General features: G+C 38.0%; 1 protein-coding gene across 2 annotated transcripts in view; it reads right to left on the bottom strand.

Moving 5' to 3' along the window:
- The window catches only part of LOC148822851 (zinc finger protein 407-like), a 228811-nt gene that overhangs the window by 182952 nt on the left and 19568 nt on the right, over positions 1-26291 (bottom strand). The window lies entirely within an intron of this gene.

Genomic DNA, 26291 nt, shown 5'->3' with positions numbered 1-26291 from the left:
AAAAACGCCTTTGTGCTAATTATATAGAATCCAGCAATAATGGCTGTAAAGATATGAGCTCCAGCCAAGGGAAATAAAACACTGAAGCCGTGAGTACGATGTGTCCTGCATCCTGCTAATTTTGGAAAACGGGCAATACTAATACATTTTAAAAATTAATCTCTTTCTTCAAATCATAAAACATATGTCTTTTAACATGAATCTCCCCGAATCAATACCAGCAATTAACAATTGCAACCCAAATGTTATATGAGGCATAATTACTATAAGGTCACTAGGTATTATTCAAAGTCAGTTTAGTTTATCACATTACGACAAGACAGGACGCTAGGCAAAAATTATAAATTCCTTCCCTAAATCTGTCCTTTTCTGATTTAGATGGATGAAGAATAATTAACTCTTAATTATTCAGATGACTTCAAGGCAGTTTCTGGATTCACAAAAGAACGCAGTCATTTTTATCATGGTGCAGAGTCTCCTATCATTTATCAAATCTTGCGACTTGACCAGTGATGAATAAAAAAATGTCTGTTTACCCACAGCCCTTACTGTTACCTCAGAGGTTCTTAAGCAAGAAAATTTCCTTTAAATTCTACCATATGCAAATGTTCAGATGTGATTTGCATTTTAAAGTATTTAACTCCCCATATTTATTGGATTTTGAGGCCGTGCTGATCATTGATTTATGTGCTTCTGGCAATCATATTTCCATATTTGTATGATTTTAACGACAGTAATAATTCAAATATGCAAAAAGTTGTTCTTTGAACGATATCTTTAATTATGTCCTCAAAGCATCGTTGTTGTGCTGGGTGTCCTGACAAAAACGGTTGAAAATGAGAAATGGCATTGTGATCCGAGACACACTGAAGTACATTTGTCCTTTGCTGTCTAGTACTAAATGCGCAGAAATGACTTTTCATGTTAACCAGTCCTCAGCCCTAAACAGGCTGCAAAAGCCCAGCAACCTTGCACGTAAATACTTTATTAATTCTGACACACTTTCACGACAAATTCAATCACAGTTCATAAGATTTCTGTTCAAAATGCAAAACCTGCCCTATTTACTTTGCCGCTAACTCGGAAAGTTTGGCTGCCACATCTCTTTATTGGAGTTGTCACAATCTATGTGCGCTCTTATGAAAGCCATCAAGAGCTGTAATCATTAAAAGATCCACCACTGTTTGGTCTATTTGCTTCAGAAAACAACCGTCAAATGTGTCTTCTGTCAGCATCGCCGGAAAGGTTAATGTGCAGATTCCCTTTGTCACAGAGACAGGAGAAAAAAACTTTTTTTTTTAAATTGATGCTCACTCGTGTACAAATACAGGCAACTAATGTATCAGACCAGCAAGAGAGCATGCATCTTAAATAATCTTAAATTAAGCGGCACAATTCTTGGGCTGGGTTCAAATTTCAAAAACAAGGTATTTTCTAAAGCATTGTCCTGAGATCAAATGCACATAAAATTCTAAAGTACATACTATATTTTTATGGTTATCTAATTATATGATTACAGTGCATATGTGATATAAATATACACCAACATTTCTTTAACAGATTAAAATTAAAATTCAAAACCTTCAACATTTTTGTACTAGGATTTTGAGCTGAATTCTGCACATTTTACTAGAAGAAATAGATCATTACAATGGATGAATATCTAGAGATATGATTATTTGTTTGTGAAATATTATTCCTGTTATACCAGTTAAGAGATTCCTTTTGTCATATAAAAACAGACATTCTTCTGATGGCAGAACTAGTTAATAATTTCTGTAGTTCAGCTTAGTAGCTTTTAACCCCCTATTTATAATTTTTTCTGCAAGAAAATAATGGGATTATTTTCAAAACCATTTCTTCATTGTAACAGAAAAAGAGCAACAAAATCCGTCCTCAAGTTATTTTCAGAATTTGTTTTGTTTTTTCTTAGCAGTGGTACTAATATTTTTGTACATCGTTAACAATTACATTTTAACAATTAAAAATACTCCTTTTATAGCTCATCCACATTTCATTATACATTATGCATTGTCATGTTTACACTGCAATAATTTAATCAATAACAGTGACAGTAAATGATATTTGTTTCAATAAAATCCTTCTTTTAGTCCTTCTTTGTTAGCATGAATACACTTTATAATTGCTATAATGCTCGGTAAAAAAAGAAGATAAAAAATAAAATCCTGCACATTAAAGGCATTACATACATTTTCAATTCAAAGTGTTAGCCCTGCATACCCTGTTAGTGGTAACTGCTCTGCTATTTTTACAAGAACACTCCAGGCTAAATACATAAAGACCACACCAGCAAAACCTAATACACTTGTCAAGACATTGTACGGCCAAGCACATTAACACACTGCATGTAAAAGACTACACTTCAACCTAATGCTTAACCACTGCTTGTAGGACTTAAGCTGTACACAAATTGCATATATTACGCTGCCTCTCTCCCTTTCAGTAAACGCTATCGCCTTTAGATTTAGCTTTCTCCCAGCATCTCGATATCTTTTGCACCCCAGTCCCTCACAATGAAAATCAGGGCCGTCCTTCGGCAACACAATTTTATTACTGTATCTCTTCCCACCTCTGTAGCCCCCACTTCAGAAATTAATTATGTGCAATGGAATAACTGGGAAATATGTAGGATAGATGTGAGCACATTAAAAATTAGACAGATTTCAGGTAAATTGTATAATTGCCCGATAATTGCAGGGTTTTTTTTTATTTAGCAAGCGAGAAATGAATACTAGGAAGCTTTCGGCTGCAAGTAATACAGTACCTACACCAATGATAAAATAAACATAGCAAGAAAATATATATTAAAATTAATGATAAACATTTATTTTATTGCCTTTAGTTACTTATTTATTTAGTATTTTAAAAAAGGGAACTGCATGTTTTCAAGTAGGAGTGAATATTAAATAGTTGTGGTAGATTTCTTTCTTTGTTTCTCCGGGGTTATCTAAGTTTATGGTGTGTACCATTTGTGCATTTATCAGATGGTGGTTCGGTGTATCCAGTGTCATATCACATGCACAGCAGCTCTTAAGAAAGGGGGACTGTGAGTATTTAAATGTTTGTAGATAACAATTCTGAACTCAAATCCACTCTTATATCACAGAAATTGCAAATGCAGTAAAACAAAAATAACTTCAGAACTAAAATCTATGCAAATTCAATAATACAGGAAAAAAAACACATTTGTATGTCTATTTTTTGTACAGACCAATGATCGCCATGATGGCAGCTACAGCACGCTATTCGCCATCCACAGATATTAACGCTTTTTGTCTGTGCCGGGCTAATTAATTACGTTTTGGGATTTTTAAAACGTGTCTCGCCTTTATTATTTGCCCTATATGTTACACTTTTGTGATGCAAGACCACTTCGATTTAACTGGGGTTCCAGGTACAGTATGAAGAAAAATGACCGAAAGTACTCGCACTTCTGAGAAGAACACTGCTCTGTGAACAGTAAGGGTGAGACCTAAAATCTGTCTAACTGGGCTTTAGGTTTATTATCATTGAGCTCTGTCTCTCCAAATGCTGTAATACATACTTCTGCACTTCTATAGTTAAATTTCCCTCAAGCACCAGTAAAGGGAATATATAATATCATTATATTATTAAAACATTTTAATTTAAAAACATTATAACTAAATAAATAAATCTAATGCTATATTTCCCTATTCTAAAGTCTCGGTTAAATACAATTTTGGACAAACTGAGAACTGGAACACATTATTGTTATTATGAAAGAATCAGCAGCTGGTATTATATTTTTTTCGACTAATAAAAAAATTGACTAATTGTGGTCCAATTAAATAGGTGTACGACTTTGTTTGTCAAGCAATGTAATTTATATTTCTAAAAAAAAAGCTTTAGAAAAAAATATCAGATCCATTTTACTTGATAACACAGCCTAATGAAAGATAACTAGATAACAGAATACGTTGTCACCACAGCTAACATGCAATATTTTACCGACATTAGAGAGAGTGGCAGCAATAAAACTTTAATCCTTCGCAGGGAGGGGGGTGTGTGTGGGGGGGGGGAGGAGGTTGGTGGGCAATGCCCCAGAGGACACATGGCAGCGCTCTTCCCCGCCAGGCCAGTGTTTGTGTTCCTCGGCCCTCTACATCATGGGCGCCCTTCATTATCAGCTATGCTAATTTTATCACTTGCAAGCGTCTCCGCCATTAAGGAGCTGTGGGGACTTATTACCGTGTAGCTCCTGTCCTTGGTCTAATTGCCCTCTCGGCGCTCGCTCCCCGCCATGGCAGCCAGCTCAGCGCTGGAGCGGGGGTCTCTGGAGACTGCGCGCGTCCCCCTCGGTTCACAAGCCAGAACACAGCACAAGCACGTCCTAGTTAAAGCAGTACCAGAAGGGACATCCTCACAACACTTAAGACTTTTTTTTTAACTGTTCCTTAATCACTTTATTAGGCTGCGGTGAGGGACCCTTCAATAAGGCATGAACTTCTTTCCCTACAGGGACGTTCCTTGTAAAAGAAAAAGGAACGATTTCTTTCTTTATTTGTTGTTGTTTATTTCCAAATACGATCTGAAAATGAGTATTTTCTTCCGTTTTCTTTTTACTTTTGTTATTTCACACCAGTCCAATTAGGTACGGTAACATACGATAACAAAATAAACTTAGTTTATTATTGTACTGTCCTGAAAACATTATTCACACCTTGTATCTGTCAGCTGTCATTTTGTAATCCGATAAATTAAATTCAGTTTAATTATTAACATAGAACTAGAGAATATTAACCAACATGTATATTATTATTATTATCATCAAAAATAGGAAGAGAACGCATTTATTGTACGTCCTACTGAACTTTAAAAAATTATTACAATGTTAAAATAAGTGCCATGATATTTTCATTAGCATTATTTTTGATGATTACAGCTGCAAGAAAAGAATCCTTAACATTTATACATTTGTTAAGGTAATATCCACATGCAAGAAAAATACTGTACTGCCACTGTTTTCCAATGTGTTTTTCTACAGTACTCAGCAGTGCGCCTTCCCTACAGCTCCACATTACATTTCCGTTGTAATTACATAGTGAACTGGCGCCATCTACTGGTGGATTTGTGCCATGAACAGTTAGTGCAAAAAAGCCTTGGGTAATTAGAAAATAATTGCATATTTTAACACCTTTCGTTTTATCCTACCCTCCTTCCTAAATTTCAGTAATGCTCTTTCCAGGAAAGAAGGGAAAACTTCAATTAACCTGAATCTTAAAAGATATTTGCATGTGTTTCTTTATCTTAAAAGGCTCAAGCTGAAAGCAAATGTAAATAATGACTTACAATTAAAACGAGGAAGAAGCTGTGGCCAATTATTTCACCAAGAGTCTCTAGGGCTGTAAATGAGGAAGAAAAAACAGCACAGCTCTGGAAATACATGAATATCAACACCTTCCCTTTCACAAAACTGAAGTCAGAGCTGCTGGAGAACTCACAAGTGGTTAATAATTAAGGCATTTTCGGTTTTTTTGATTAGCAGGGTAACTTCCATTGAAACATTTTTCTTACTCAGTGTCAAAATATCTTTAACACACTAATGGCTATTTTTTATGCATTTCCATCTAATTACTGTTAAACTGAAAAAAAATCAATTACAGTCATTTATCCCCTTAATTTATGGCATTTATAGAGAAAACACTCAGCATAGATACATTCATTCGTCTTCATATAACTTTACAATTGGAAGAAAAATAAATATTTTAATTAATTCTTTAAAACAGAAACTTGATTGTACAAGTGAGTGCTCTAAGCAGTTCAGCAATGTGTAGGTCAGTGCTGCAAGTTTTTACTGACAGTAGGAACAAAACTATACAAGTGAGAGGAGACACATCTGGTTTGGTAAAAATGAAATATATAAAACAACATTTAAAATTTGTTCTTCTTTATCACATTTCAACTTAGTTCCCTTCCTTTACAATGTATTACCTTAATCACAGGAGATCCTTCTGAAAGCCTGTTGTGCAAATTCTGTTACAACACTATATGGTTTTGCAATTAAACACTCTGGAAACTAAAATTCTACATTAAATCCATGGGTTCCGTATGACCATTTCTACAGTATTATGTTGCAGAAGGGTGAGCTCATGTAATTGAAAAAACAATCTGAATGAAGGCAAAATGTAATGGGAGACAAGAAAAGTAAGACCACGTCCATGGAACACACACTGTATCAACAACTATCATTTCTTAAAGACCGCAGAGAATTAGTACAAGCTTTCAAGAAGAAGTGCAGAGTTAGCTGCTACACACTTGATGGAACCAGGTCTCCCATGCGTTTTGACTCTACGCTCTTAACTCACCATTTACTCCGAGTGTTGGTTTTGTTTGTACATATTTGTCATAATTGGATAAGCAGAGATCACAAAAAAAACTCTTGGCTTCCATTTAGCAAGGGTTAAAATTCAAGGAGTGGCCACTGAGCTGAGCAGACCCCTTCTTAAACGATAACGCTCTTCCCTCATGCCCACTCGACCACATTAAAAGAAGCCACGTCCCCTCTCCATCAGCAGAGCAGGCGGACGCGTCTCCGTGTCCGAAGGGGGAGATTTGCCCAGTGCTCCATGCCAAGGCGCTGCTCTTCTGACCCTTAAACAAGCCCCTGTCATTTCCCCTTCCCACTTCAGAGCGGGCCTCCTGATACAATCTGAGGGAGCTCTAAAGACGCTTCAAGAGGGCTCTGGCCCTTGTGGTCCTGACGGGAACAGGAATCCTCAAACCATTAGGATGTGAGCTTTCACTTCACAGCAGAAAAAGAACCCTGGAAGTAATGAAACGTGTAAAGGGAGAACAGCAACATTTGAATAAATCTCTGCAACATTTTCCACTACTAGAATCGCTCATATTCGCACACCACATTTACTCTCCACTATATCGAACTACATCTGCCATCACACTCCAGCAGTAGGCTGGAACCGGTTTCATTGCTTAATTCACTAGAAATCCACACTGCAACATCCTAGGATGAATGATGCTTCCACCTACTAGCATTTATGACACTTTCTAAATTTGTGAATAAACTTCAGCTAAAGGGATGCAGCACTTATTTCTGTACATGCAGGTTGGATTTTATGATCTGACATTATTTCCCTAAGTGTGCACTCCTGTGTGGATCTGCCCCTCCAGGCACTGCACTCCCCTAGATGACCCCATACTTCCCAAGCCATGTGTGACATCTCACCCATGAGCCTCAGAAGCCTGGACGCACTGATCACAGCAGAACACTCCAAGAAGAGCTGGCGCCGGAGGGGCAACTATTTCAGCTTCACATGGACTCCTCTTTCGTTCAGCTCTCAGAGCTGGCAATTGCTCTGCAAACGTTTTTCTAAAGACCATATGGTTTCTATAGAAGGCTTTCAAACATATAGCCTTGCAAGGACAACGCAAATCTCAAACTGTGAAGAATTCAGTTAATTAAGGCATTGTCGGCACGCAAACAGACTGTCAGGCTCAGTAGACGCTACTAGGTTTTATTTTAGGGATTTTCAGTTTTAGAAACAATAATGTCACGCTTATTGAACTGCTGAAAAAAACTCACAACAACATATAACTCCAAAACAATTCAAGACTCCTAATGTGGAAAAAAAAACAACTTAAGCCTGACATTGAAATAAAAGCAATGAGATAGCTCTTCCATTCAACTTTCTAACTTGCTATGGCCTCTGTACAACACAATAATTTGGCATGTTCAAATATTGTCTATGCAGCCAATGATACTTTTCACTGGTCATTCAGAAATTCCTTCTAATAACAGATCTTGTTAAATGAAACCTATTTCCTCTTTTATGTCTTTTCCGTACTGGAATCCCAAAACGTCACTACTTCTGTACTGTTCTCAAGCATAACAACCAGAACGAAAGCTACAGTATACACTGTATATGTTTAATCTCTTTTCAGCATCAATTTTACTTCTCATTTGGAAGTGTTAGTCAAAAAGTACTTTAGACAGTAAATCTGCAAATTTGCAATTTTCTACTCATCTGTCATCAGAGAGCTGCTTATTTCTAGTAAAGGCTAGGGCAACCCCAAAACTTCTTAGAAGGAGAAACCACCACACTAACATGGCTCCTACAAATTAAGAATGTGAAAGAAAATGAAACAATTAAATGCTCATCTGAAAACATTAAATAATGAAATGAAAATGAATAGCCTGACTTGCTGTTTCTAATAAGCATGTTGTTTAAAAAAAATAATAACCCTTCAGGTTTTACAACATAACTTCAGCTGAAGACTTCAGGTCTCATTTTCCCTGTGGGGACTCCCAGCAAACTGAGGACTAAAGTCTTTAGTCTAACTGTGCAACATGAAAGATTGTTTTTAAATCACAATTTTCACAAGCAACAAGTGTACTTAAAATATAAAAAAATAAGTGCAGTTATAAATTCACTTATTAATTAATGCATGATAAATATCAAAAAATGAAAAGACAAACTACTTTAAAATGACTAACGCTGAAATATGAAGGCTTTAATTTGATTTATGTTCTACATAAGACCTAGAAAGATGATCTATTCCGTAATGTACCAAAGAAAAAAAAACATGATGGTAAAGTACACAGATTCCTCCTTCCAAGATACCTTTGTTATTTACCTTTCAAAAATCTACAACAATTTATGTTAGAGATGGGACTGGCTATGAATAAATAAAATCCAAAACATACTGTTCCACAGAGCTCGGACACAGATCTGGCACAAGAGGCAGCCCTCCTCTCCCCCATCCATCTCTGGTCTCCTAGGCGTGCGGCCCAGGTGCTGTGAAATCCGGCCGCCTTGAAGCACACCGCTCCCCGTATGGCACAGGGAGCAGCTCCGGCTTTCTGCCCACCCCCGGGAGTGCGTCCCCCCTGAGGTGTGCCGGTGCACGCTCACATTCAAGGGCACGGGGAGCGTCCCTCCCATCGCGTTGCTGCCTCAGATCGGGGTCACTGTTCAGTGGGAATTTCCGGACAACAGAGTCTACTGCAGTTTCCTTACAGGGGAAAGCACGCACTAACAAGGAAAAGTGAGCTGCTGGAGTTACAAAAGACAGAAGTGTGTCCCACGTTTTTAGGCAACAGTTCTGCATGGCACAGCTAACGGTCAGGTTATATTTCCTCTTCAAAACCTTTTTTCACCACATGGCTACCGTTATCACCATACATTAAATAATAATTCTTACAATAAGAAATCTGTGAAGCATCACACAGAATTGATTTACATATAGCAAATAAAAGGTCTTCAATTAGGTCTTTCTCCCAAAACTAACATTTCTTCCACTAAGGTAATATGCAGACCAAGAACGCAAGAATTTTTTGGTTTAGTTGCTGGACTGAGCTGAAAATGTTTTAATAATAATAATAATTGCTTACACTTATATAGCACTTTTCTGGACACTCCACTCAAAGCACTTTACAGGTAATGGAGACTCCCCTCCACCACCACCAATGTGCAGCATCCACCTGGAAGATGTGACGGCAGCCATAGTGCACCAGAACGCTCGCCACACACCAGCTCTCAGTGGGGAGGAGAGCAGAGTAATGAAGCCAGTTCATAGAGTTTTGAGGTAGAAATTTTCGAGAACCACTTGGGTGGAGAGGTATCTTATGTATGTATTAAAAGTCTTTAGAAAAATGAGAAGTATAAAATGGACACAAGTCCAGGCACAGTGGGCTGGAAAACAGCTCCCAGATAAATTGCTTAAGATGAGTTTGGCTGGTCAGTGGCGAGTCTGGGGAATTGCAAGAGAAGGCCAACTATTCATTTGAATCTCTCTAGACAATGAAATGCAGGAATACATTTCATTAATTCCAAAAATGAAAAGAGGAGGAGAGTTTGAATAGAAGCGTGCAAGCGTGTGCAGGAATTACTATATTTATGAGGAGCAAACCCAAGAAAATGCTCTTACAAAGTCAGTAAAACAAGCTTATGAAAAAGGTGTTGTGAGGACAGATGAGAGTGTTTGTTTCTACTTTTACTTTTCAGCATGGAATTCCTGTACTGTGTATATATATCCTAGATTCCATTTCAGTTGAACAACTGGAAAATACAATATATTAAAATATAAATTATTTAAAAGATATGTGTCAGTGTGGGAAAGTAGAGTCTGTGTGAGAGATTTGTGCCTGTGTGCTATTTAGAATTTGGTGGAAAGTCTGTACTCAACAGGAAGTTGAACAAGAGCCACAGGAGTTCATCAAATTCCACATTACTTCATCAAAACCTGCTTTTCTCCTGTGATATAAAGATGACGCAGCTGTAATAGGAGCTGTAGTCAGACAGATGGTAGAGAACTGGAGACCAAAGTCAAAGTGACGGCCATTACTTTCTATTATTAATAATACAACAAAGACTCACCAAATGTTTTCGTTCAAAAAAAAAAAAGACTGTTTGGCACTTAAAAGACCCTCACTGTGAGAATTACTCAGTTGCAACAAATTAGAACTATCTCCTTAAGATGATAGCATGTCCTCCTGATTTGCTATGTATATTAGATAAGTATATGCTAAACAGCATTTTACTGTGCAGACACTACACTGACAGTTATCAAGATGTACTCTAGGCTTGCATATTTAATTGAGACAAACCAGGAGTCAACGAAAATAAGTTACTGCAACAGTAAATATGCAATTCCGTCCTCAAATACAGGACTTATTTTCTTTCCTGGACAGGGTTTGCTAATAAGCACTGTTAATGCAAGTTAAAGTCATTTGTCAACACCATTAAGGAAAAAAGGAAAAACAGAACTCTAGTATACCTGCAAAGAAATACAGTAAACTGCTTTTCGCGGTTTCTTCACATGGAAAACAGCATAATATCTGTCAGTTATGTTTTTCCCATAAATGTGACATTCTCATATACGGTCTCCAAATAAAAATCTGATCTTTGATTAAGTTCATTGTAATATAAATACAATATGGGTTATACACTTTGGAGTGCAAATATGATTCAGTGTGTAACTGACACATCTTTCAGAGATAGGTTACTGTAGCTTTGATATTAAATTATTACTGTGCAAATGTAAGCATTAGTTCACTCAAATTAAATTTATTCCTAATGAAGAATGGAGTTTCCTTAATTCTGTTGCAAAAAATGCTCAGTGCCCTACCACAATAAAAAAGTAACTTTCACATCACACAGATAACACACATGCCAGCAGCCATATCACCCTGCAACTCACAACTGGCAAACCACTACATCTGAGCAGGTGTGGGCCTGCTCAGTACCTGAATGGGAGCCCTACTGGGAAAAACTAAGGTTGTTGCTGGAAGAGGTGTTAGTGGGGCCAGCAGGGGGCGCTCACCCTGCGGTCCATGTGGGTCCTAATGCCCCAGTATAGCGACGGGGACACTATACTGTAAACAGGCGCCGTCCTTCGGATGAGATGTAAAACTGAGGTCCTGACTCTCTGTGGTCATTAAAAATCCCAGGGCATTTCTCGAAAAGAGGAGGGGTATAACCCCGGCGTTGCCAAATTTTCCATTGGCCCTTACCAATCATGGCCTCCTAATTATCCCCATCTATGAATTGGCTTCATTACTCTGCTCTCCTCTCCACTGATAGCTGATGTGTGGTGAGCGTTCTGGTGCACTATGGCTTCCGTCGCATCATCCAGTTGGATGATGCACATTGATGGTGGTGGAGGGGAGTCCCCATTACCTGTAAAGCGCTTTGAGTGGAGTGTCCAGAAAAGAGCTATGTAAGTGTAAGCAATTATTATTATTATTAGAATTACATGCAGCACAACACCCAACACAAAAACAGAAACATGGCAGGTCATGTATAGCCTAATCTTATGCTTCATGGCAGGGCCTGATGCAGACAGTTACAGTAGGTTGTTATGACTGATATTTATACCATAAGAGCAGAAGTTCCACAGACTTTGGCCATTTCCCTGTTCCTGGTTATAAGGCAGGGATCTATAACACTCCAGATTTGTGTCTGGGAACTAATTTCCCACAAGGTCTGTCTTAAATTCACTACCCCCCCCCAGGCATAGCCCTGGCTGTTCCCTCTTCCGTACTGACCTTCTATACTCATGCCCATGCTCACGCGTCCTGGCTCAGAGCAGAGGATTACACCCGTCTGAACACATTCTAATCAATACCTTTCGCACTGGAGAGATTGTGACCAGTGTACTGCAGGTGACAAACAACATTACTGACAACTCTTTTCATTTTCCATACAGAAAGGTTGAGTGTAGGACTATATCGCACACAGCGAGAGGTCGTCCGCCTTTTTTTTCCAACTGCATCAATGCTTCTTTAAGTCCATCTAGCTTCAAGCTTGAGATGTAACTGTTAGAACAAATTAAAAAAAAAAACAGGAGACATCACATTGGAGTTTTGAGCAGCAGCAAGCTGAAACCAGATGCCATTCTCTCCTGATATCAAATTTCCTAAGCACACTCCCCATGAAATAATCTATACCTACAGGAAGTCAATTAAAATGTGCCAGCAGAGATTAAGAACGCAGTGACAGCTTTCGCTGGGCCACACGTTAACACCGCCTCTGCATCACTATACCATTAAAACCACCATGAATATTTAAAACTCCAACCGCTAAGTACGCCACACAAGTTTGCAAAATACCGTAATGTCCCTATTTGTTAAAAGTGAGTTCACTCTGGCATCAATTAAATCACGAGCTGTCATCCTGATTGCTTCCTTTGTTGAGGGACAGCACATTTCCATCTAAGGATCAGCTCAGCTTTATATCACCAGAAGACAATTCATAATTCTGAGCAGCAGAATGAATGCACAAATTACATTCTTCAACCTTTTACTCCCACTAAATCTTTCCTTTTTTCCACTTTGCTGAGCCTGAATATTTTATTCCTCCATCAAATATGCATCCCATTAATTAAGTTAAATTACTTCTGACTGCCAAATATTCTCTGTCGATGACTGTCAACACAAAATACATGGCTGTGAACTTCTAATGACACAGCCTCACTTAAACATGAGTTACAGCCTTCATGGCTGCATCTACAGGCAAATTATCAGTCTCTTCTTCAAAATGGGGTCTGAAATTAAATGCTGGTTTCTTTTTCTTAAGCTTTTAACAAGTACACAATGGATGACACACGTACTTGACAAAGCAAGAACTGCAATTTTAATTATATACCTTTTCCTCATCTTTTAATTGCTGTTGTTAATCAGTCATTAACTTCTTCCCCTAAGTGTAAGATTCCTAAATCTCCCACAACACATTTCAGCTCAATAAATTCCATCGTTCTTCATCCCTAACATGTAATTTCATCTATTTTTAAAACTGTCATTTTTCCAAACAGGGTATTTTTAATTTGTTCTTCGAGGATGACAGTAACTGGTTTTTAATCATAACTTGCATAAAATTATCACTCTCAAATCTATCAAGACAAAAATAATTCAGGAAGATGTAAAGGGCTTGTTAGGGAGTAATTGTGCTTACTGCAACACTAACATTACTTTATACTCATTCCAAACAATGCTGATTGAACCAGTCTTTTTTTGTTCTTGAATTTTGTACCAGTCCCCCTGGATGCTCATCTGCAGTAGCTAGTGAGGGAAGCTGTTGACATCAGTTTTATTTGTGTATAAATTCTGAAGAACAGATGTCCCTAAAATTGGATGAAAAATCCAATGCCAAACCTGTCACCCATTTTCAGATCCAAACATAGCACTGAGTGATGGATATTCTGTTTTAATGAGGTTAAAATTACAGTGGTCCTTTTGAAAGCAGAACTAGAGCTGAAAAGAGCTCAAATAGAGACAAATAGACAAATATTGTCCAGCCTCAGGGTTGGACTTAAACCCACTCTGACCCATACTTGTGAGAAATAAAGTTTACAATGAAAGACAAAACATTCCCATTGCCTTTAAAACGAGCACATGATATGCTGTTTCTCGTTCATGAGTGTCTCATTCTGGGGTGGACACCTGGGAATAGGTTCTCTTTTACAGTGCGCTACAACTGGACCAGGGCTTGTCATTCCACTACTGGCACAGAAACTACAGGGATCTTGGGAAAGGTGTTGAAATGAAAATAGGAATGTTTACTCACTGTTAGAGCACCATTTCTCTAGAGATGATTTCATAAAATCATCACTTTCATATTAGGTTTAATATCCAAGGATGTGAGTCTCGGGTACTGTATGTTGATAATATAATTGCGGTTTAAGATCATGGAGATCACTCACGCCTGTACTGGGACATATGACTTTCTGCCAAACAACAGTAGAGAAACCCCTGTGATACAAATAACATTGATTAAGAAAAAAGATAATCGGTTTTTAACACAAATCTGAATCTCATCACAAAAAGCAGTTCTTTGTAAGGAGAACAGTTCTTTTGACAGAATGCAAAACTATGTTCACAGAGCTGGATGCAAAATTCTGAGTATACATTTATCAACAAAATATGAAACACCTTTCAATAACTCACAGAATGAAAGACGAAATACTGGAACTTCCTGAGTTTTCTAAAACAGCAAAATAAAGTCTCAAGTTCAACAAGTTAACATGAAGTTACTGTTTTTATAGCTTCTCATTCAGACTAACTGTACTGCACAAACATACAACAACTGTTGAAGAAGAGAACTATTATTTGAAATAGTGAATAATCTTATTGGGTATAAAGAATAACAAGTTGTGACAGCGCCAAATAAATAAAAATAAAGTAAGATATACATTAAGAAGTTTGATTACATTAAAAACCTGGTCTTTTTCATTACGCTCGCTGTACTGTACTGTTACCATGCAATTACAATCAGTGAGCTGGCTGATTATTTATGACAACAGTTGTTAGGTTCCCTACAATATGTGTCCCATGTGAAAGGTCCTTTGTAACTAATGAAGTGCCTGGAAGCTTTAGATTGCTGGGTGGTTACGGGAAGGGAAAGATATTCAAATCAGACACGGCTCTGACAGGCCTGCTGTTTTTGTTTCCCCGGTGCTCTGAAGACAAATGGGTTGAAGCGCATGAGCCCACTGCACTGATTTGTAAATGCTTTGCGGTAATTGTCGAGAAATACAATTCCTGCTCAAGGAGAAGGAGAGTGAGAGTGGGGTAATGAAGGCTGCTTGTGATTTCCATGCACCATTTTTGGTTGTGGGTCTCCTTGACAATACTGAAGGCTTACTGAAACTCGGTGACACTAGATCAGTATTGCGCTGCTGGTTGATGATGACGATGATGGGAACAGCGATCATGGTCAGTGCTGGTTAATAGCCTGGAGAGGAACTGAAGTTGAGCAGCTTGGACTACTCAATCCTTCAATCCGCACCCCCTACAAGTACCTTGCCTAGATACACCTGAAGTTCACTTCACACCTGAAGAAGGCCCCACGGCCAAAACGTTGTTTTCTTTCTTCTCTTTTCAGCATGGAATAAACCTATTACTTGTTCCTTGCCTAGATAGGCTAATAAGTGGTTTGAGTCTGACCAAGCTTAATTTTAATCTGCAGGGTCCAACCTCAGGCTGACTATGGGAATCATACTGAACTGCACTATAGTTTTTAAGTTGTTTTTCAATATATAAGCACATTTTGGTGTTTCTGCTACTTTCATCGCCATTGTCAGGCTGGGGTTGGTCAGATTCTGTCGTTAGCAGCCTTATGATGAAACTGCTAGGACTGCTAGGGGTTTTTTTTGTTATTATTTTTCCTGTGAAGTTCTATAGCAATGCCATCAACCCTCAAAAGCCACAGGTTCTCACATCTTTTCAGTTTCTTTAATGAGAGAATTTCCAATTTTCCAAGAATCCTATAATACTTGTATATTACATACAGTATAACTACATGCTATTCTAGAAAACACCAACTGAATTAAAGTAACAACTGTATAAGAGTCACAGAAAGCCAAAGTGTCTAGGTATTTAAAGACATTTTTCACCAGTCACAAGGGAGGTGGACTTAGGAGTTCAGGTAGTCACATGATTTGTTTCTTGCTAATTCAGGGCCACTGTCATTCACATATTCTTCACAGGCAGAAGGCAGCTGCCGAATTATTCACTCACTGACATGCTCTGAGAGAATCCTGCCTGACATACCGACACCATTCACTTCTTTCACTCAGGACGGTTCTAAATGGAACTAAGAATGACATTTAAACACTGGAATGCAAAGATATAAATCTGCTCAAAATTGTTAAATTATAATTAATCCCTCATTTCCGACCGAAACTCTGCCCCTTGGGTGTCGCACACTTGGTAATAGTCTTCTTTTATGTACAATCTTTCATTTTAACAGCAACTATTTTATCAGCTTGTAAGTTTAAGTGGACCCTCTTTTACTCGCTGTCCTTGGGGGACATGGAAATTGCCATGAAGTGCTGTGAGTTATTGGAGTGTCAAGCAATTGTCTATAATGGATGCAGGAAGACAAACCCACATCATGAGTTATCAGCATCTGAGCCACTGAAGCATAAATTAGCAAAAGGTCCACTTTTCTCCTATTTAAAGAACTGTAAAAATTGACTGCTACATTAAATTGTCCACATCATATTTAAAAAATACTTATTTTTAACGTGTAGCTCCAAGGCATAAAACTGCAGTTTTAAGAGGAGTGAGGCAACAGAGCTGAGAGCGTGGAAATTCACATTACATACTCAGATGGACAGAGCCCTAATGCTGGGGCAGCCTGGCACTGATAAATAAGAATATATACATACATATTGTTGAGGATACTGCCTTTTAATAAGCCTATGGGGAAAACAGTTCTAAACCATAAAAACACAAAGTCAGATGGGCCTCATTTTCACTCCGATCAGGTTTGTTTTAACCACACCAGAGGCTCCGATTTGGGTAGGTGAGACCACAGGGATAGATTCACCGAGCCAATAAGTGCTTTGAGTTCGACACTACATTTACACTGTGTAGTCTCTACATCACCACAGCCTGGGCTACTAGCCAGTTCTACTTAGGAAGTTGAGCATAGCAGACTACCAGTATACTTGTCAAAGACTTGGAGGATATCAGGGTATCACATTCTGATGGTAAACTACAAGTGCACATTGAAACAGAATAAGATGTGCAGGAATTGTACAGCATGACACAAACTCCAGATTGTTTTGCTACAATTTTGTGACCATGCTTGCTACTGTAGGTGCAATGCAGTAGATCCTGTAGCCTATTTTTGTATTTTGATTTTTGCGTAAATAATTAATAGCTTCCTGGTAAAAGAAAGGGGTCCATACGAGCTATCACATACAAAAAAAACGGCTTCGGGGAGCTATTTTGCAATGACTTTGCATAATAAACAAACACAAGAGCAATTTTAAAAGAAAGGTAAAATAATCCAAAGGCTGAAGGAGGCAACACAGAAAAGGTAATTTGGTTTTAAACAATTTCATATTTTAAAAGCTTTTCATGCAGGAATAAAGAAACCCATTGGACTCAGTGTCACGGCATGACATCCCAAGGCCAAAGCTTGAAAAGGAGGCAGAAATGCTACTCATGTAGGGTATGGTCAAATGTGTCAATGCACAAAGGGTTTATTCTTCAATGTATCAACAGCATTGAAATTCCCTATATAAAGCCTCTCCAGAAAACTACTGTGAAACCTGCCTCAACGTGCCCCACCACAAGAGAAGAAAATGATCAGATTCAACACTGAGACCAGAACAAATCTGAGCATTTGAAAATTGCCTCTGCTCCCATCAGTACCTGTTCTTCACAAAGGAACTGGAAACCTGACATTATGATGTTGAGCAGCCTCCTTCACACCCATGTTTATCACCCTATGGACAGGAATCACAGCACCCTTACACGGTGATGACAAACGTCCATTCTAACATCACATTTTGTCTTCACAAAAGAAAGGAAATAGAAATCCAGCTGCAGTTACAAAAGCATTAGCACCCTCAATGATCTTACATAACAGGTTAATGTAATAAATATTTTTTTTGTTACTTGACACTCATATTAATCCTAGCCTGTCATAATCAGACTTCTATAAGAAATATGTATTCATGCACTATGTCTTACATTTCCTCATTTATTTCCTTAAATTTTCCTCATTGGACATAAATGAGAAGAACGAAATACATCTTACTCTTTGCTCCCATCCTGTGGGCTGCTATTTCTTCAAACATTAAATTAAACACATCATTTGTAGGCTGCTATTTTTTCAAACATTAATTTAAACACATCAGTTGAATACGACAAAAGCTTTAAACCTATTAAGTATTACTTCTCACTTTGTGCAGTCTAATGGGCTGTATAACTGCTGATTTTAACAAATAAGCAATTGTGCAAAAAAGCAAAACAAAAACAATGCAACAATTCACACGCAGTTGCAATAAAATCTGCAATCAGCTCACTCTGGGCAAAAGTCAGAATCATTCCCCTTTAAAAGGTAATAATCCTTCAGACCTCTAGTTCTGTGAACCTCCATCTAATTTCATGTCTATTAATAACTCTGAACACTCAATGTGTCTACATTTTTCATCAGATCTATTTTTAACATACATGTTCCGCAAAGTCAGACACTTGAAATAAAATCCATAGGCAGACTGCCTCATAAAGGAAAGATTAAAAGACAAGTTAACACAGATAATGTCTTACAGCTACACTACCCACTAACATGTGCCATGCAAACAAAAGAAAAAAGAAAACCCACTTTGGAAAACATCATAAAATAGCAATAAGAAAAACTGCAATGCTACAAAGAACACCAAAAGGATTGTGCATACACAACTAATAAAATCACACTCTTTTTAGTGACATTCTGAAACATAGCTTGCTCTTGTCCATAGTAACAATAACACCTTCCATTGTTACAGAGATGTGCAATCAGAAGGGTTCCAAAGAACTTTACAGGTAGAAGTTCCTCCCCCACTATAGTGCATCTGTTCCTGGAGGGATAACAGCGCACTCTTCACCATATGTTCAACTACACAGCAGATCACACAGAGGAGTAAGGATCTAAAGATGCTTACTGTATACTATACTGTATGTACAGTATACTTCCATACAGTGACCAGTCATCTTTAATGACCACGCATAGTCTTCAGGGAGAGCATCTGAAAAATCACCATATGAGATTGGTTTGGGATGTCTGGTACAGAAGGGAGATGCCACCTACTGGCCCACCAGCACTATCTTATAGACCAGGGCTAGCTTCACTGATCTTCAGAGCTTTGACATGACCAGATTTCAGAACAGCACAGCTATTTGCAGTTAACTATATATGCTTTACTGTGTAAAGGCAGTTCCCACACAAAACTTACAGCAGGGCCATGTTTCTCAAATAGAGCACACAAACTCCACATGGCAATGCACAAAAATGTTGTAATATTTTGAGTCAACAGTTGCAGGGAGCATAACTTACTGTACTTCTCTGAAAAAGAGGGGCTTGCACACCTCCAAGCAGCTAAAGATGAAACTTCCAGCATTCATACAATTTCAGAGCAGAGGTGATAGCTGAGAGAGTTCATTTTGTGCTGCAAAAAGAAAACTATATATACAGTAGTTTTCTGTACAGACATTTGCTGATATTTAAAATTGTCAGTCTAACTGAGAAAAAGACTCAAGGGAAAGAATCCCTGAAGAGATATACATATTTGAATGCACACAGTATATATTTACTTTTCTTGATTGTTTTGCTGAATGTAAAACCAATTTAACAGTATAAGCCACACAAGATTCTCAGATCTTATTGCACTAGATCTTGCCACTAACAGTAAACAAGTTTGGGCTGTTTATTTCTGTGGGTTTATGAGGTGTAGACCTCACAATAAAAATGATCAGGCCAAATTCACACAGGTTACCAGTTATCAGGCAAGCCTGAGCCATAATGTCCTTTCTGAGCTGTTATTAACTTTTGTTAGTGACTTTGTTAATCAATTCCTTTCAGTAAAGAGCTGCAATCTTCTATGCACTACCTGTACAGTTTCTCATATCATTTTAGTTATATTTTGCCCTTAATTCACAAATCAGCAAGCTGCTAAAACCATTTCCGGACAAACAGTTTATTCTTTTCAGCATTTTACACAACTTTCACACATCTTCCCACCAAAAAAAACCTTTAATGCTTGGGTGTTTATTACCCTTTATTACTTTTATATCATTTACAATAGAAATGTATTATGTCTTACTGAATCTCTGACAACTTGACATAAAAAGCGCAGAGAACACACCCAGCCACAGGATAGAAGGTGGCTATTTATGCCAAGGGCTGTTGCTGTTGGCAGAAGCATGGCGCTCATTTTAATTTGGCTGGGCTCTGTCTGAGCTCTTAATAAGGTCTAAGGAAATTCAAGAATAAACCAAAAATACCAATCCCAATATTCGCTTGCAAATGATTAAGATGTCAATCACGCCACTCAATGAAACTGATAAGAGGAATGATTAAAGTAATCAGCAAATCAGCTAGTGGCTCACTGCAGAACCTCCACTGATAATGAGAGACAATTATACCCATAATACAATACATGTGTTAAGGTACAGATTAACTGCAACAGATTGCTAGTTTTCCTAAAATGACAAAAATCCATAATGACAGCATGCCATGTGTTGCTGTCTTGCATAAGCTAAGAATAAGCAATTTTTGATCAGTTTCGCACATGTGCTAATCTCTTTGGAAAAAACAAATAAACAAACCGGAAATTTCCATGATATGAGTGGCAGAGGGGGAATTCCTTCAGCAAATCATTTGAGCAGAGTGCCGCAAACTGCTTTAATGGTTTTCCAACCAGATATTAGATTTGACACTGGCATTTGGAATGTGATACCTACGTATCAGCACTTGCTATTTGAAGAAGGAACGTTTAATGTTTAATGTGATTTGGATGTATTGTCGAGTTTCAGATGGGTGAACTCTTCCACAGACATACACAAAGTTACACAGTAATAAGAAACAAGAATTGCTCAACACAGTTGTTGACTGTGTTTCTTGAGGAATTCAGGACATTTTGCTTATCTATGCGTTTTGATGGTGATATTAGCCCAGAAAATACATAAATAAATGAACATAAGAAAGATTAAAAACTAGAGGAGGCCATTTGGACCATCTAGCCCATGTGGCATTTTTTGGGTATTGGCTCATTTTTTCAAGGATCTCATCTAGCCGTTTCCTGAATGAGGGTAACGGCTTCAACAACATGGCTGAAAATAAGCGGCACTGTAATAACTTCATCCATTTTCACCAAAACAATAATTCAAAGCTGCTTCTTACTCAAAGCACTAAAAAAAGCTGCTTCCAACATATGCTGATTTTCTCCTTTCATTTAGACTACTCTTAGAAGCTACTCTCTTAGACGACTCTCACGTAGAAGCTTCTGAGAAAATCTCAGCCTTCAGAGAAACATGGGAAAACAAGAAGGATAAGGCTGTTGCTATTGCAAATGTTCACAGACTAACTAGTTCTTCAAACTCATCATGTTTACTCATACTCATCATGTTTCTGCAAGTCTTCACTTATGTACTAATTATGATGTTATTTGTCTATTGGTTTGCTCCTCTTTCCTGTTGAAACAAACCTTACAGATGCATCATTATAGCCTCTTCATTCCAAACAGACTAGGAATGCAAACATGACCATAATACATGCCTTCTTCCTGAAATAGACCCTGTTTTTATCTGATGTTAGCCTAATATTTGTTCATACATGTACTGGAATTATGACACTAAAATATCAATATCAGTAGCAATAAGAATAAATGGACAAAGCAGAGCAATGACATATACACAGCACTGCAGCTCAAACATTGAATAGAAAGGGAAAACCCTTCAAAGACCTACAAGACACGGGGCAAAATAAAAGGCGTTCACTGAGGCTTGTGCTTCAGATCTGATTGATTTGCAATTAAAATGTGAGAAATTCCCCTCGCTAAGACAGTAACTCCTGACAACTGGACAATGGGAGGATTACTGCACATAGGAAATGACTTCCTATATAACCCAAACAGCGTCTTCTTTTAAATCTAAAAAATGTTTGGGTACACTTACACTCTGTGTAGAGTTTCATTTGAGCAGATTTTGGAATCTTAAATAAAAACAGAACGCTAGTCAATGGGAAGTCCCCAGAAATACAGGAAAAAAATGTGTGTATATCTCTATAGCTATAAAGATAGATGCACGTCCATTTTTGTAAAATAAAAGCTGACACCACATCCATCAGAAGACTGTCCTTCATTACTTCTTAATACCTCCAGTGCAAGGGAACTTTTTAAAACCTCCCTTGTGACATAAACATAGTATTCCAGCAAAAAGGAAATTATTTCCACAGATATCATGATTAGAAGGAAATCATTAGAACCAGAGAATCATTTTGTTTAATCAAAATGCTAACTCATTTAAATATTTACCAAAATTAGGAACCCTGAATGAATTATGCAAAAAGCCTCACAGTTCCTTGCTGGTTAAAAGTAAATATTTAATATTAATCCCTGCTGTCTGAAATTATCCAACACTTTGCATTTCTAAATATTTTCTATCTTATGAAAATTGCTCATTTTTGGCACTTTCGTTTATTTGCTTTAAGACTTTGATTTGGATAAATTGGGCTCTTAAGTGTTCTGTGCTTTGTGAAGCTCTGCGTGTTGTAGTCTTCCCTACAAATAAATGGCTCCTACCATTAGAGGTTTAAATAATGCAATGTATTTCACGCTCAGCCTGGAGCGGGATTCCAATGTACTTACTAATACATGTAATGATTAAGTGTAACTCAAATACTAACTGTGTTGTTGAAAACCTGACAGGCAATAATTTGGTCTATTATATTGTGCCATTTAATTGCCTACTACAGACATTCTTTGACACATTATGAAGCAATGATTTACAATTATTCAGGCTGCAAAGATCAGAGAGTGACATTATAATCATCTACATAGGGATCCCTTCTCATCTGCAACAACTATTACGGAAAATAAAAATAGTTTTACTGGAGTTTTAACTAGATTCTGTTTGAGGATTAGAAAATATTACCACACAGAGGGAGGGCAAACAATGTGGGATGAGTTAAGTGATGGCTGCTTTGGGCTAATGAACTACAAAGACTTTCGCTTCCTGTGAAGTCTGTAGTGCATGTATAACATGCATAGCCGTACACAAACAAATGAGACACCACTGAAATCAACTTCACAGCTGCACACAGAAACCGAAAAAATAAAAGATGGTGAAAACAAAAAAAATAACTTGCAGCAATATACAACATTTTACACAAATAAAGCTAAAGTGCACCGTGTATGGTTCGCAAACTGGAGGAAAACACACACACAGCACTAAGAGATGGACAAAAGAGACAACTCATAAGAACTGTCACCAAGTCATCTGACAAAAACAATCGTTTTTCCTTTTTTAAATTAAAGAAGGTTGTATCAGCATTCCTGTGTAATTGAAAATGGTTGCACATCAGAGGGGTGGCATGGTGGTTAGCATTGGTGCCTCACAGTATCTGGGCCCTGGGTTCAATTCCAGACCTAGGGTGCTATCTGCATGGAGCTTGTATGTTCTCCCTGTGTTTGCATGGGTTTTCCCCAGGTGCTCTGGTTTTCTCCCACAGTTAAAAGACACGCTGGTAGGTTATTTGGCGTCTGGAAAGACTGGTCCTGGTATCAGTGTGTGCGTCTCTGTTTCTGTGTGTGCCCTGCAATGGCTGTCCCATTCAGCGTCCGTTGCTTGCCAGGATAGGCTCCAGCTCCCCCATGACCCTGTACTGGATTAAGCATTTAGAAAATGGATGGATGGGTGAAAAACCTGAGGAAACAAAATTTGAAGCAGACTCTCCTCATCTTTAACACCCTTATTTCTGATTAAACGTCTATTAATAGGTGATGAATTTATGAGAGAAAGAAACTAAATCAGACACCCCCATAATGGTACACTCCTTGTTTTCCTACTGCAGAGGTATGGTTGGTTACATTTCAGGCAGGATATCGAATGAGGGTGCCACAGATCCACAGGAATGATACCAGTGGCAAATCCCATTTGACTTCCTTTGAGCTGAAAGGCCATTTAAATATCTGTCCCAAGTAGAAAAGTGACATCAATTAGCCTGTGATTAAGATTTTGTCTGGAGCAAAAACCAGAAGGACACAAGGGTCCTCCAGGACCAGGGCTGGGAACCTCCAGTAGATGTGGAAAACAAAATAATGAAGAAAAGAAAGGAAGGATTTGAGAGTGAACTGCTTACATTCGTTGTCAGTCACAGATAGGCTTTACTGGTGTAAAGGTGGGACCATTGGCACTGGTGCTAAATTCCATCCCACATCTACACCAGACACAAGAGCACCCAGAAAGATGCAGAGCTGTCCCCTGTTAAGATGAGGTGGTAGTGATCCTCCCAGAATGCAGGTCACATTCAGAAAAAAACAGAGCATTCCATTCCAACGGGAGAGGTCTGACATGTTTAAGCAAACCAATATTTAGAAATAATGTCCATTCTTCCTATGAAACAGAACAGCATAAGTGCTTAAAACAAAAATGTTTCTGCTCTCTGCACAAATACCTTGGATGGGAAAAAGAGCTTCCGTTTTGCTGTTGACTATGTCGTCTTGACTACCAAAGTCATTGCAGTAGGATTATGCTGCACATCGTCAATTTTTCATTTCTGTTTTGTTTTTCTTTAGGGGTACTAGACCAAATATAAGGTGTATATATACACTGAGAGGTATTAAAAACCCAACAAATACGTTTTAATTTTAAAATGAATGCTTAAAGCAAAGTACAAGATATTACAAACACACCTACAATACATTCAAACAGGTATTTTAAAGTGTGTTGGCAACTTAGCACTTTAGCAGGATGTGATTTTCACTGCCTAGTTGTTCCTGTTTAAAGTATTAGTTCCTGCCAGCTTCGGGATTCTCATCAAGGCATTGCTCGGATCAGCATGCAGACCATGTGTCACAATTACACCACAGCGTGTCCTCCCCGTCTCACACCTGGGTCTGCATGCTCTTCACTTCTATGTGTGTTGTAAAGCACAAACCACATGATAACACGATTTTTAAGTACAACAGCAGTCTTCCTGCCACACATGTTTGGCGGCAAGGAGAAATGAAAAGCTTTTTGGGTCTAAATCATTGTTAAATGTCAAAACATAGCCAGCACTCCTAAGGTGGTTGAAAATAAGAGTACAAAATCAATGTCTTAATGAAAACACAGGGATATGTTAATTGAGCAGCATCCTGATGTGTTCACTTAGAAGCAGAAGTCAACGATAATTAAGTGAGATGCGGTTTGGCCATAGCAGGGAAGGCAAGGGGGTAGACAGCAAATTTAAAATCTCCACAAAAATTCATGTCCAGTGAATCTTTTAAACTAAAGAGACAAAATAATTTGTAAAATCTGGGTGTAGAGGAGGTCTGCTATACTCTGGAATAGCTTCAGGAATTAATCTATAATTGCACCACACGGGTTAGTTTCTTTAAAATAAACACAGCTCTGTACAATCTCCAATCAGCACATCTCTCAGTTTTGATTATGATGCATTGTTTTAAATAAATAATATGAAAATAACAAAATCCACCAGAGCAAACCACACAAGCACTTTACTTGGTAAGTAACAGACTATGTAGGAACAGAGCCAAGAAAAGCAGTACAAGAAGAAGCCATTGGCTACTGGCTACTGGCTATATGAACGGCAGGAAGCTGATTTTTAAAATCACAAAATTTCCCCGTATTTCTTTTAATTTAATCCATAAATTGAGGATTCAGAAGACATCTTTTAGTAGTGATCTCCACCCGAAGACACGCATATTGGCAATATGTCCAATTACAGAATCAGTGGGGTCCGCTGGCTCTCCGGGCATTATGCAACGAGAAACAAAACATTTTCTAATAAGATTTCTTGTAGGGACCAGCAAAGATGTGTCCAAGAGAAAGAAGATAAGCATTCTGGTTCAGATACTACTTTTTCACTACAATGTCTCCCCGTTCACATGCATATTACCACGGTTCTCTGTGACAAGATGGAGATCAGAAATACAGTAACTGAGAGTTCATGTAAACTGTCGATTTTATCCTCTGGTCTGTAAAATACTGCCGCTCCTGTTAATTAATTGTTGTTTTTGTGTTGCAGACCAAGACTTACCCTATGACCCAAAACAAAGGACACTCAAAATAACTATGCGATGAGTTTTTAATGGCTGCATGATCATTAAAAACCATGTATTAATTATTTAGCGTATTAACAGAAAAGCTGTATGTAATGAATAACATCAAATACCAGGTGTTGCAGGTGTTGTAACATGCAAGTATGTGCAGTAAAACTCTTGTTACTCTAGTTCCCAAGATGGCTACAGAAATAATCAGAATAAAGCAAAACAATATTCTCACTCAAATAGGACAC

This window comes from Atractosteus spatula, chromosome 12, assembly GCF_055471065.1.
Source record: "Atractosteus spatula isolate fAtrSpa1 chromosome 12, fAtrSpa1.hap1, whole genome shotgun sequence".
NCBI lineage: Eukaryota > Metazoa > Chordata > Actinopteri > Semionotiformes > Lepisosteidae > Atractosteus > Atractosteus spatula.
Note: the sequence above shows the minus strand (reverse complement) of the source record. Positions and strands in the feature narration are given on the sequence as shown.